Genomic DNA, 13,757 nt, shown 5'->3' on the forward strand with positions numbered 1-13,757 from the left:
TAGCTTGAGTTTAATTAGAATCTATCCCAGGTAGAGCATACATACTAGCCCCAATCTAGAAATTCACTTGGCATTCATTTTATAATAAAAGTTATCTCAATTTAGAGCAAAAGTAAAATCATTAGTGATGACAAAATACTAATAAAATGTCACACATCTGAATGATAATGCAATAGCAAGAGTCACTATTGTTAATCATGATCGAAGTAATGAAAAGTAAAGTACATTACACTGACATAAATGTTCACAGGAAAAATATAATTAAAGAAAGTGAATATTTAATCTGTACATCAGGATGGGGAGGGAAAGATACCTTATGATTTCAGGTTCCTAATATGAAAGTCAATGGTGTTTTAAAGAGGCTCAGATTAAAAATATCTTGTAATAAGAGCATCAAATAGAACACAGTTATCTAAAACTGAAGCTGAAAAATATCATGCATTCATTTATCTATTTGTGGCAATTTAAAAAATGAATTCCAAGGATATCTGAGTGTTGGGTAATCTAGTTTTTAAAAAATAACTTACCTTCATAGTTCCATTGATCTTTACTGGAAAAAAATTTCTTGTTTTGCCCAAGGTTTTGAAACAGAGTAGTCTTTTAAAAATGCAGTGATTGGCTTCACAGAACAAGTAAAAATTGTTTAATAAAAATTATTCTTGCTTCGATCACCAACTACATTGTAGTCGAAGGCCATGTGGGGGAAGGGAGTTGCGGGCTGAATGAGGGCTAGAGACTGAGCACAGCGGCCACTCAACACCTTTATTGCACACCACAATAGCTAATTAGAGAGAGAAAACAGAAGGGAATGCCTTGCCACAGTGGCAGGGTGGGGTGGGGGGGAGATGGGATTGGGGAGGGTGGGAGGGACACTGGGTTTACGGGTGGTGGAGAATGGGCACTGGTGAAGGGATGGGTTCCAAACTTTGTATGAGGGAAGTATAAGCACAAAAGTGTATAAATCTGTAACTGTACCCTCACGGTGATTCTCTAATTAAAAATAAATGAATTAAAAAAAATTATTCTTGCTTCTTAAAGTAGAAAATTATTTTGATTTTGAATCTAAAGCGTTCCCTCAGAGATATTTGAGTCCCCCCCCCCACTTTCTTTAGAAGCAAAGGTAAGTAGAATAACATTTAACTACTATTATTATTATTTTTTGGCTTTTTTGGGGGGTCATGCTCTGCGATGCACAGGGATTACTCCTGGCTCTGCACTCAGAAATTACCCCTGGTGGTGCTCAAAGGACCATATGGAATGCTGGGAATTGAACCTGGGTCGGCTGCGTGCAAGGCAAACGCCCTACCCGCTGTGCTATTGCTCCAGCGCCCAACAGTTAATTATTAAGGGTAAGGGGATAAAATTATTTTATCCCATAGATGAATGTCATATGTGACTATTAAAGTTTCACTGCTGACTGCTGCTTCTGGGAACTATTGGTTAGGTTTTGAAAGAAGCAATGTTGGTCTGCCTCTTAACCAACATGGATGCACCAGCAATAGCTTTCTGTTTGGTCTCCTGCAGTAACCTGGTCAATGCATTATACTCTACAGGAAATAATACTGCTGTTGTAGAACTTACTTGATAATAGTTAATGAATTTTTGACGCTTCCTTTTTTATGAACCCAATGCTTGAATAAAACCTCTGCTCATTCATTCATTTCAAGAAACTTCAGTTTACTCAGAATTACTGTTAAGTTTTTCTTTTTCATCTAAATTTGTCAAAGTAATTTCAATAGTTTCCTGCTTGGAAGGGAATATCTATTCTATTTTATTGAGACCGGTGGTGTTTTTCTATTCTGGTGGTGGTTCTTCGCCCAATTCTCCAAATGGAAAGGAATAGATAACCCCACCTCAGAACAGTTCACCGCATTTTGATTTTGTGTTTCTTTCTCCTGCTAAGAATATCTCAGGATCTCATTTTCTTTTCTTCAGCGCTGCTTTGCACGGGCTGATTGTTGCCCTGTTTACCCCACAGGAAGAGCCACATCTTCTTTTCCTGTTCACTGTGCTAGATGATTGTCCCACTTAGCACATGGTTGCCAGCTTGATTTCTTATTTCTGGACTAATTATTTTACTTTACGAGGTGTACTGGCAAAAAAAAAAAAAATAGAACCTTAGTCTAAACACACTGTCAGGTTTTGTTTTCTTCTTTTTGTTTAAATAATAGCAACAGAGCCTAAAAGGAAGTTTTTCAAGTCACATTCCCTGTTTCTATGCTTGGAACATTTTACACTGTCTTCATATTAGATTTTTTTTTTCTTTCTAGCGAAAACTTTTGGGACTGCGTGCCCCACTGACTTTTTCTTGGGGGCACTCAAACCCCCTTCTAACGCAATCTCCATGATTCTAGTACTTCTAGTACTAGTACAACCATACTAGTACTGTAGGACTGGCCCAAGGAGAGTCTCTGAAGTTAAACAACTAAGTTTTGGGCTTACTCTGGCTAGCCTTTTGCATTCTTAACACTTGATTTATTCATGGCCATGTTTCCTGTCTTATGGACTTTAACAACAATGATTCCCTGGAATCGGAGGCAGAAAAAAGACAGGAGTTAAATCAGTAATACTGCAGTACAAGATAAAGAGAGCCATGAAGGCATTTCTGCTCCTGGCTTCCATTTCTCCAAGACCAGCCTCTTCTATGTCTTTAAAGTACCTTTATATTCTAAGATGATGTCCCCTTTCACAAATCTGTGCTTCCCTGGCCTGTTTTCTTATATGTCGGCAAAAGTTCTATTAAATATATTTTTAGAAAGGACGTTTAGCATTAAGTATAGACAATATAGACAGTAGCCTCTATTTATGTCATTTTAAAACAAAACACGACTTACAAAGAAAGGCTTCCTAGGCTGTGCTCCTTAGGGAATATCAAGCAGCCCCATGCCCCGGACTTTGTTAATAGGGTCATCCAGGTGATAATATACCAGTGTTTCCCTGACATCTCAGCAGTAGTTTTCCTGACACGTGTTAAAGATGATCTTTGTTTGTTTGTGGACAGCACCAGTGCTTCTCAGAACTTACTTCTGGCTCTGTGCTCAGGGATCAACCCTGCTGGGGCCTGGGGAACCATACACAGTGCCAGGAACAAACAAGGCAAACGCTTCTCTGCCATATTAACTCTCCCGCTCCCGTCAAAGGGAATTGCTTCAGTGAATTCTTTACTTATCATGAAAGATAAACTCATGTCATATATTCTTTTCTTTTATTTTTTTTATATCATCTGTTCTCATTAAAAGGGAATTTATCATTTGTGTCTGTATGTTCCTGTAATTTTTTAAATTTAAATGTCTTTAGAATAATGTTTTGCTTCTTAATCATCCTCAAGTGATGCTCAATTAGTTTCTTCACCCCCCTCTTTTTTTTTAAAAAAAAAAGCACTGAGAATTTAGCACTGAGAATTTAGATGTTTTAAGTTGCCTTAGCCAGTATTTCTATTCGAGTTCCATTTATATCATTGTGAACAATGGTGCCTCTCTGAAGCTGGCTTTTTTAAAAAAAATTTAATGCATCACCATGAAATACAGTTAACAGACTTGCAAATTTTTGTGATTATGTTTCTTTTATTTTTATATTTTATTTATATTTAATTTTTTAAAGTTGCTCACAATAGTTCATTACAAATAATGTTCAAACACCAATTCTACCACCATGCACCGTCCCACCACCATAAGAGGAAAGTGTGTGGAGATTGTTTATTTCACCCTGGAGCCATCTAAGCCCTTATATAAGAGATTATAAACCAAACGCATATTAAAACGTATATAAAAACCAAATGTATATTAAAACCAAACGAATGTGTGCTACTTTTGGTACATTGGTGGGTTAGAGTGTGAGAGGACGTGCGGCCGAAACCTAGGATGTTCTGTAATCTAGGATGTTCTGTAATCTAGGATGTTCTGTGTCGCTCTCTTCTGGGAGCTTTATTTCATAGTCTCTGGGTCTTGACTGTTGATGAGATTATAGGCTCTGGGGGCAGTTTGTGGGTGTGACTGCCAAGGTACTGGAAAACTGGGGAGCTGAGGGGAGGAGGTCCAGTCCTATTCTGAAGTGCTTGGAGATCTCAGTCACGGGTACCCCATACCTGGGTTTTCCTGCCGGTTGCCTCTTGGTTGAGGCTCATTGCTGGTGGAGAGTGGCCTTGAGCATGGCTGTAATTTGGTTCTGGAAGTTTTCAGCTACTGGGGTTCTGTTTGGGACAGGGAGGGAAACTCAACCCGCCCCCCTTCGAGGTGCCTCGGTGAAGGTAGCCTGGCACAGGGTCAGGATGTTCGTGATTATGTTTCAATCAAACAATTAAATCCTTATACTTTCCTACTAAGTAGCCTTTGATATATATATATATATGTGTGTGTGTGTATATATATATATTTTTTTTCTTTTTTTGCGTAAGGTTAAAAAACTGTTGTTTCTTTCTTCTGTAGCCCTGGAATCATTCATTTCTTTAAAAATCTGTACTCTTTTTGGAAGTTAATGATAATTAAAAATTGCCATCTAGGTGTTGTTCCTTTGTTTAAATAGAGCACTCTCTCTTTTTGCACTTAAAATTTTCTGGTTATCTATTGTGGCAATACAAACCTGCCTAAAACTCAGTGCTTTGCAGTAACGGTTTAGTGTCAACTCCCACACTTTTGTGGATTGGCTGCTCTCATTTGTGCTCTTGAGTTGTGGGGAATCTCATGAACTTGGAGTTCGATGTCCAGGCTGGAGTCTTGAGTAGACCTGAATGGGATGGATGTACAGATGGTCCCTTGGTTCTTCTCATGGCACCTCTGCTGGGAAGGCTGTGGAGCCTGGGGCTGGCCTGCTCCCTGGCTCTTTATATAGGCTCTCTCCCATGCCAGATGGAGTTTCTTAACAGCCTGTGGATCTCAGAACCATCAGGAATCTTGCTGCTGGTGGCTAGCTTTCACCAGAAGGAGTGTTCACTAGGACCCAGGCAAAAACTGCTTGGTTCCTCCTGATCTGGTCTCAGAAGCCACATGGAACCCCTTCCATTACAGCGCTCACAACGCCCAGGGTGTGCTCAGTGCAGAACTGCACTCGATTTGTCTGAAAGGCTTTCCCGTGATTCACTTCTCTGAGGCCATATGGGAACATGTCCGAGGGGATGGACCTTCTCTGTTTGCTTTACCTTTTCTGCCTGAAAAATGTTCTGTGGATCAGATAGAATGTTATCAGATCAGATAGAATGTCTGTGTACCCTTTTCTTTTGTACTAGGTGCAAGGCACTATTCCTGCATGCTACAAAAATTAGATACAAAAAATATATACACGGGGGATACAAACATGCTCAGTCTCATTTTGCATTTTAGCCACAAACATTAGGATCAGGGTAGCAGAGAACCAGAGGAGGTGGGTACCAAGAGTCTTGGTTGACCGTGGGACTATCTTCGTAGACTGGCTCCCATGCAGACTGGGAGTGACATCACTGAGATCCTGAGACATATGCAACAGTGTAATGTCAAACATCCTATTTATTCCTTGACTTCAAATTACCATGCCCTCTTTCCACTATTATTTTAGCAAAAGCTGATTGGTTCAAGTTTCGCAAGCTTGGTCTAGCTTCCTGGTTGAGAATAGGTGGAAGGGAGGACAAAGACAAAAGCAGGGTCATTGCTGAAAATGATTTGAAATTTCCACGAAGATGATAGTGATTTGGAGCAGAATTTCAGTGAGATTCTGACATTCTTTGTTCCCTGCCTTTGGGGGACATCTTTGCCAGGCCTATGATTTTGTTGTAGAGAGAAGGAATTTTCAGAGACATAAGAGAAAATTCACTTTTTTTTTTTTTTTTGCTTTTTGGGTCACACCTGGAGATGCACAGGGGTTACTCCTGGCTCTGCACTCAGGAATTACCCCTGGTGGTGCTCAGGGGATTATATGGGATGCTGGGATTCGAACACGGGTCGGCCGCGTGCCAGGCAAATGCCCTACCCGCTGTGCTATCGCTCCAGTCCCGAGAAAATTCACTTTTGAAAATTACTACTACCCCCATTCAGATATACTGGTCAGTCTAATTTTTTTTTTTTTTTTTTTTTGCTTTTTGGGTCACACCAGGCAATGCACAATTCCTGGCTCTGCACTCAGGAATCACCCCTGGCGGTGCTCAGGGGACCATATGGGATGCTGGGAATCGAACCTGGGTCAGCCGTGTGCAAGGCAAACGCTCTACCCGCTGTGCTATCGCTCCAGCCCCTGGTCAGTCTAATTGTGCCTCAAGCTCAAGACTTTTTCCTCTGATCGTTCCCTAGACCCCAATCCCAGGACTGTTCTGTAGTGGGAGGCCTAGTGGGAAGAGTCAAGGCCAGGTCTGACTTCATTCTGCCTTATATTTGCTCCCCGTAATTCTCTTCTCTCTGCTTCTCTTGGCTTTTGCAGTGTTGGGATGGGTTGCAGTGATACGGACCTGGCTAAAGACTAAGGACTGACCCAGGATTACCCCCTGTGTGTTCATGGGCTCTTGGTTGCTCATAACAGTTCTTTGGAGTTCTGCCAGGGCTTCTTTGCCAGCCTACCAGTCTAACGGAAGTAAGTGATGCTGGGGTTGTCCTCTTGTAAGGACTTTTTAAAAACCACAGCCTCTCTCCTAGTGGTGCAGGTTAAGGCACCTTTATGCGTGTCTCTCTCCTTGTTCTGTTGTTGCCATCTGCTTGAGTTAGCTAGAGGAAATGCATTTCAAACACTCTGGATCTCTGGTTCTCTTAGAGATTCTTAAATTAGGTTGAAATGGGAAAGAGAGGGGAGAAACCTGTCACACTTTTCCCTAGTATGAAGGTTCACATGTCAGGTAAGTTTTCTGTTGTAACTTTCCTTAGCACTGTTTTCTCTCTCTCTTTTTTCTTTCTTCTTTTTTTTTTTTTTTTTTTTTGCTTTTTGGGCCACACCTGGCGATGCATAGGGGTTACGCCTGGCTCTGTGCTCAGGAATTACTCCTGGCAATGCTCAGGGGACCATATGGGATGCTGGGAATCGAACCCGGGTTGGCCATGTGCAAGGCAAACGCCCTACCCACTGTGCTATCACTCCAGCCCCAGCACTGTTTTCTCTTTAAGACTACTTGAGGGAAGGAGATGGTGAGAGAGCCCGGCAAGCTACCGAGAGTATCCCACCCACACGGCAGAGCCTGGCAAGCTACCCATGGTGCATTGGATATACCAAAAACAGTAACAACATGTCTCACAATGGAGACGTTACTGGTGTCCGCTCGAGCAAATCGATGAGCAATGGAATGACAGTGACAGTGACAGATGGTGGTAAATCATGTCTAATTTTGATGGTTTTTAATAAACTGCAGAGAAGATATTTGGCACTTGGTATTCTCTTGAAAGCAGAATTTCTCTGAACACTTATCCCCAAACTATAGAGACATTTCATGCAATAGCCCTTTAGCTGAGATTTTCCATTTCTTTTTGTCTTGTTATTGTTGTTATTGTTGTTGTTGCTGTTGTTGTTGTTGTTGTTCTTCTTCTTCTTCCTCCTCTTCCTCCTCCTCCTCTTCTTCCTCCTCCTCCTTTCCCTTTCTTCCTTTTTTTTTTTTTTCAGTTCTTGTTATTGGACCGAAAACAGACATACTCAGGGATTACTCCTGGTGCAGTGCACTCTGGAATCACTCCTGGTGCAGTGCACTCTGGAATCACTCCTGGTGGCACTCAGGGAACCATATGGGGTGCCAGGAATTGGACCCGATCAAGTGCATGCAAGGCAGAAACGCCCTACCTGCTGTCTCTGACTCCAAGGGTGTGGGGGCGGGGGACATTTCTATTTCTTGATTTAATCTTAAGAAAAAAACTTCTTAAAAACCATATATCATCTGAGATTTTTATCCAGAATCATATTGTGTATGACTCCGAATAGGTTTAAATCTATTTTGGTTTCAGCTTTTCAAGATTGACCTCCTTTGAAGAGCCTGGTACCAGGATCTCAGATTTTGTGGAGTGACGGCATGGCCCTAGGTGGCCCTAGGTGGCCCAGGTGTGAGTGTGGCTCTTTGATCTCGGTGCCTGTGCTGTTCGCTCCTTGCCAGCAGTAGCCCTGGAAGTGATAAAATGTGTGCTTCTCTGAGGAAAATGGCTGTTAGGTGAGGGGAAACTTTAGCACTGGCGGAAGAGGCGGCTGAGTTGCTGGAAAGACGGCGCTGGCCGTGCCCGCGGTGGAGAGGGCTGACTTGGAGGGATGCCCACCGAGTGTCCGGGGAGCCGTCATGATCATGCTGGAGATTCACAGCCCCTTTGTGGTCCAGTGGAATGAGCGTCAGCTCCATCACACAGGGGTTTACTTCCTGAACGTCTCTCCCAGGTCCCCCCGGGCTCCTGCGGCTGTGTTTGTGCTTCTGTATGTGCGTCTCTCTCTTTTTGTTTTAATTTCTTGGCAGTACTTTCCAGAGGTGTATTTTCCAGAGGAAATATTTTTCACTTTTCTAAGAAATCAGCTCTAGGCGTTTTGATTTACAAATTTCTGTACTTTTTCCTCAAACTCTTCTATCAGACCTTTGCTTCTCTTGCTTATTTCAAGTTTGCTTAAATATCACCTCTTTAGCTAAATGTCAGGGATACTTTTGTTCCAACTAGCAATGTCCTCCTATCCCATTTCAGTGTCCGAACTCATTCTAATGTGTATTTTTGTTTATGCGTTTCCTTACTTGCATTTTTTTACTTGCAATATTGGAAATGCAATAGAATTTCATGAAATATTTGTTGAATAAATGAGTAGGGTGAACAGCTTTACTCATTTTATCTCCCTAATAATTTTTTCCCTAATTGTAAGAGTTGAGTTGTGAGTTCATATTTTTTAATTGCTTGATGTAATTCTTTCGCTTCTTTTTTCCTCCTTTCTCTCAATACTCTGAGAACATTAATTTTTTCATATATACCATATTTTATATATGTATGTATATAAGTGATCGGTATATTCATTAAGCAATTTTATCATGTTATATTGTCTGGGTATAAAATAATTGCCACATCCTTTTTTCTCACCAAATTCTGAAGAGAGTCTATCATTTCAATTCAATTAGAGAGTGCTGATATTTTTCTTTTTTGATTCTCCAAAAATACGCTTTTCCTACCTGAATTTTTAAAATCTAATTTTAGATTAAATATATTTAATTAACTAAAATTTAGCTTCAGTTTAAGTACATATACAAATTTATATTGAATTTCCCTAGAATTTGGTAAGCACATTTGCTCTGTCAATGTCTGTGCATTTTCCTAGGGAATTAATTTTTCCTTTTAGCGAGCATCTGGCAATTACTTTTGCTACTTAAAAAAAAAACTTTTTTGCTTGCTTTAGGCTCCTTATGATTTTTTTTTCAGGGACCACTTCCAGCTGTGCTCGGGAGAGCCAGGCTTTGTGGGGATCAGGCCCAAGTGCCTGTGCTCTGACACTGGAGCCACATCTGTAACCTTTCTCTTCTGATTTATTTTTCAAGGACGGTGATTATTTATAAACTGAATTTTCTCTTTTACTGTATGCTATCATTTTCTTAGAAAAATTCTCTAGGTTGTTGCTGATAGAATTTTATGTAACTTTAATTATGTACTTTATATACTCCAATGCATACTTTAATTATTCTATCTCCTGTTGTGCTTTGAGGGGATTTATTTGTATATTTTTCGAAACCCTGCAAGTTTAGCTTTCGTCTGTATCTTATCTCTTATTTCACCGAGTTCATGATTTCTTATGTTTCACTGAGATTTAAAAGAAAACCCAACCAAAAACAATATAACCTTTTATTTCTTGGGTAAATGTTGTTTAGAGATAGATCTCTCTCTATATTTTTTGGCAATAGTTAAGCCCTTTCTCATATATCAGAAAGAGTTTTTTTATTTTAAAGGCTCCCCTTTTCACATTTTATTCTGATTCTTCAAGCTTGAATGAGGAATTATTCCTCTGGGCCCGATGTTTGTCAAATAATGTGATAGTTTCATTTCTTTTGAGTTTATATATTATCCACACTTGTATTGTGAAGGCCCCTATCAGTTCTTAAGCTGACAACCAAGTCTAAGAGTATAACCTGAAGCAAATTTCTGGCATATAGAAGACATTCATTTAGGATGGCATTGTTAGAGTGAGGAATTTCTCCTACTTTTCTTTTATTCTTACAGTGTAAGGAAATGAATTTATTTCTGGAAATTTCAAAACAATATTGTGATTTAAAAAAAAAATTTTGGGCCATACTGAGCTGTGCTCAGGGATTACACCTGGCTCTTCAGTCGGGGTTGCTCCTGGCGGGCTTGGGGGTCCACAGGGGTGGGGTACAGGCGATCATATTCAGGCTGGCCTCCTGCGAGATAAATGCCTTCCTCACTGTGCTTTTTCTCTGGCCCCAAATTTGGGTAGTTTTTTAGATAGTGCATAGCTAGTGTAATCGTACATAGCGAGTGTAATCTCTAGAGTGCTTACTTCATTTTCTTTGTGAAAAAGCTCTAATTTATCACCAAAACAGCAAACATTACTTCATTCTTTGTGTAGGTTCAACAATACAAATTGTTACTTTACATATGTGTAGAAAGCATGTTAAACTGACTGTGGTGGCGGTGAATGGTGGGGAAGTTACAGCAGCAGTGAGTTCTCAGGTGTGGTCATTATGACTGACCTTTTCAAATTCTCCCCTGCAAGACCAAGTAACTATTTTAGCAGTATTATTCAAGGACTATTTTTTAACCTATGGAAACTTTAATTGTGGATAGGATTATTAGTAATGGACCTTTCACATCACTTTTCTTGTTCTTTTTGTGGGAAGACAAGAGAATGTGTGTCAGTTTCAGTTAGTGAAAATCATCATGGCCTAAATGTTTTTACATTTTATCTCAGTTTTGTTCAAACCTCTCTATACTTTGGGGAGAATGGTATTTATTTTTTGAACTGAACATGAAAATGAATAGATATGAACTTCAAGCTCAAAATCGCACAGAGCTGTCACTATATTCCCGAAGGTGCTTAATTGCCTGTGAGAAAATATTTGTTTTGTGTGAAAATTCTCAGAATGTTCATAAATATTCATAGAAGTCAATTTTGCAGCAGTGGAACTGTTTTTCAGGTCACCTCAGAAAGAAGTAATATGTGCAGATTGACCACTCAGAATATCTTAAAACCAATAGTCCTTTACCTTTATAAGGTAGAAGAAGTGCAGTAGAAGCTATGAAACATATACATTTTTAGATATAAAAATGTCTTTTTCTAGAAACACTTAATAATAAAGTATATGAATTCTCTGCCTCAGTCTTTAAGATACTTTTCTCATAAGTTTTCCATGAGTAATGTCCTACAAGCTTTGCAGGAACAGAGAGTGTACACCTACTGGGTGTTCCCTGGCCATTCTCCATCTAACCAGACCAATCCTAGCATCATTCTGTGGTGCCTTATCTTCTGTGTTTAGTTTCTGAGCAGTTATGCTATGGAATTGACTTTTATCCTAGAAGTGGGCAGTTTCCTCATTGCTCAGGTTCTAGTTCTTTCTGTATCTTGATCTTTCATATGGTTCTAAGTCCTAATTCCCTACATAAAGGCTGATCTTCATCTTTAGCGATTGTTGTTCTCTCCAATCTGGTCTTTACATCTAATTCTTACTTGGTTATTAGTTTTAAACCTTCTCTAGTTAGTGTCTGACCTCTAGCTCCTGTTCAAGTCATTCCTTTGGGCTTGGTTCCTTTCTAAATTCTGTCTCAAATGCTAAAAGACCAACAAAAGGAACCCAAACCTGGCTGAAGGAAAGAAATAATAAAACTTAGAGCAGAAATTAACCTCATGGAAATCCCAAAACCAATCCAAAAGGTCAATGAAACCAAGAGCTGGTTCTTTGAGAAAATAAACAAGATTTATAAATCATTAGCAAGCCTCACAAAAAGAGAGAGAGAACCCTAATAAACTGAATAAGAAATGAAAAAGGGAACATCACAACAGAAACTAATAAAATTCAAAAGATCATCAGAGACTACTTTGAGAGTCTGTATGCCACAAAACAAGAGAACCTAGAAGAAATGGATAAATTCCTGGATTCCTATCGTCTCCCAGGACCGAACCAAGAAGACTTGGAATACCCGAATAGACCCATTAATATCAAGGAAATTGAAACTGTAATCAAAAGTCTTCCCCCAAAACAAAAGCCCAGGCCCAGATGGGTTCACTAGCGAATTCTTCTAAACATTTAAAGAAAACCTGTTGCCAGTTCTCCTCAAGCTTTTCCAGGAAATTGAAGAAACAGGAACTCTCCCAAACGGTTTCTATGAGGCACATATCTCCCTAGTGCCAAAAGCAAACAAACACACCACTGACAAGGAAAACTATAGGCCAATATCCCTGATGAACACGGACGTGAAGATACTCAACAAAATATTAGAAAATAAAATCCAACATCTCATCAAAAAGATCATACACCACGACCAAGTGAGATTCATCCTGGGGATGCAAGGATGGTTTAACATTTGGAAATCAATCAACATAATCCATCATATCAACAGAAGTAGAGATAAAAACCATATGATCATATCAATAGATGCAAAAAAAGTATAGTCAAGATGACATCTGCACTCGTATGTTCATTGCAGCACTGTTTACAATAGCTAGAATCTGGAAAAAACCCAAGTGCCCAAGAACAGATGAGTGGTTAGAGAAACCTTGATACATCTATACAATGGAATACTATGCAGCTGTTAGAAAAGATGAAGTCATGACCTTTGCATATAAGTTGATCACCTGGAAAGTATCATGCAAGTGAAATGAGTCAAAGGAGAGAGACAGACATAGAAAGATTGCACTAGTCTATGGAATATAAAGTAACAGAATGGGAGACTAGCACCCAAGAATAATAGAGATAAGTAACAGGAGGTTTGCTCCACAGCATGGAAGCTGGCCTCACATGCTGGAGGAAAAGGCAGCTCAGATAGAGAAGGTAAAGTGTGGTTGGAGGACCCGCTTGAAATGGGAGATGTGCGCTGAAAGTAGACTATAGATCAAACACGATGGCCACTCAATACCTCGATTGCAAACCACAACACCCAAAAGGAGACAGAACAAAAGGGAGTGCCCTGCCACAGAGGCGGGGTAGAGTGGGGGGTTGGAGGGATACTCGGATCATAGGGGGTGGAGAACGGGCACTGGTGGAGACATGGGTATACTCGGGGATTGTATGACTGAAACTCAAGCACGAAAGTTTGTAAGTCTGTAACTGTACCTCACGGTGATTCACTAATAAAAAACAAACAAACAAACAAACCCCCCCCCCAAAAAAAAACCCTAGAGTTTGGTGCTACTCTTTGCTTTCTTCCTCTCTCTCTTTTTTTAAAAAAATAAAAACAGGGGCCACCGTCAGTGATTCTGGGGGAAGGCCCAGGGACCACTCTTGGTGGTGCTGGAGCTGAAGGTGCCAGATGGTGAGGACTAGGCCCAAAAGTGCCCAAGGGCCCCTAGGACTGTGCCCTGCAGTGCTTCTGGGATGCCATGGGAGGCCAGGGATAGAACTCAGGGCTGTGGGGCTGGAGCATTACTACAGCAGGTAGGGCACTTGCCTAACACGTGGCTGACCCTGCTTCGATCCTCAGCATCCCATGTATTCTCCCAAGCACCTCTGCCCAGGAGTAATTCTGGAGTGCAAAGCCAGGAGTAATCCCCAGGACCTTGCTGGATGTGGCCGCTGCCCTCCCCAAAAGAACCACTGCCTATTTTATCTTCCTGGACCAGAGACCTTTTTCCTTCTTGCCCTCCTTGTCTGTGACTTCTAGAAACTCAGTAAATTCTCTTGAAAAAATTAAAATACA

The sequence above is a fragment of the Sorex araneus genome, chromosome 7 (genome assembly GCF_027595985.1).
Source record: "Sorex araneus isolate mSorAra2 chromosome 7, mSorAra2.pri, whole genome shotgun sequence".
In the NCBI taxonomy this organism is placed as follows: domain Eukaryota; kingdom Metazoa; phylum Chordata; class Mammalia; order Eulipotyphla; family Soricidae; genus Sorex; species Sorex araneus.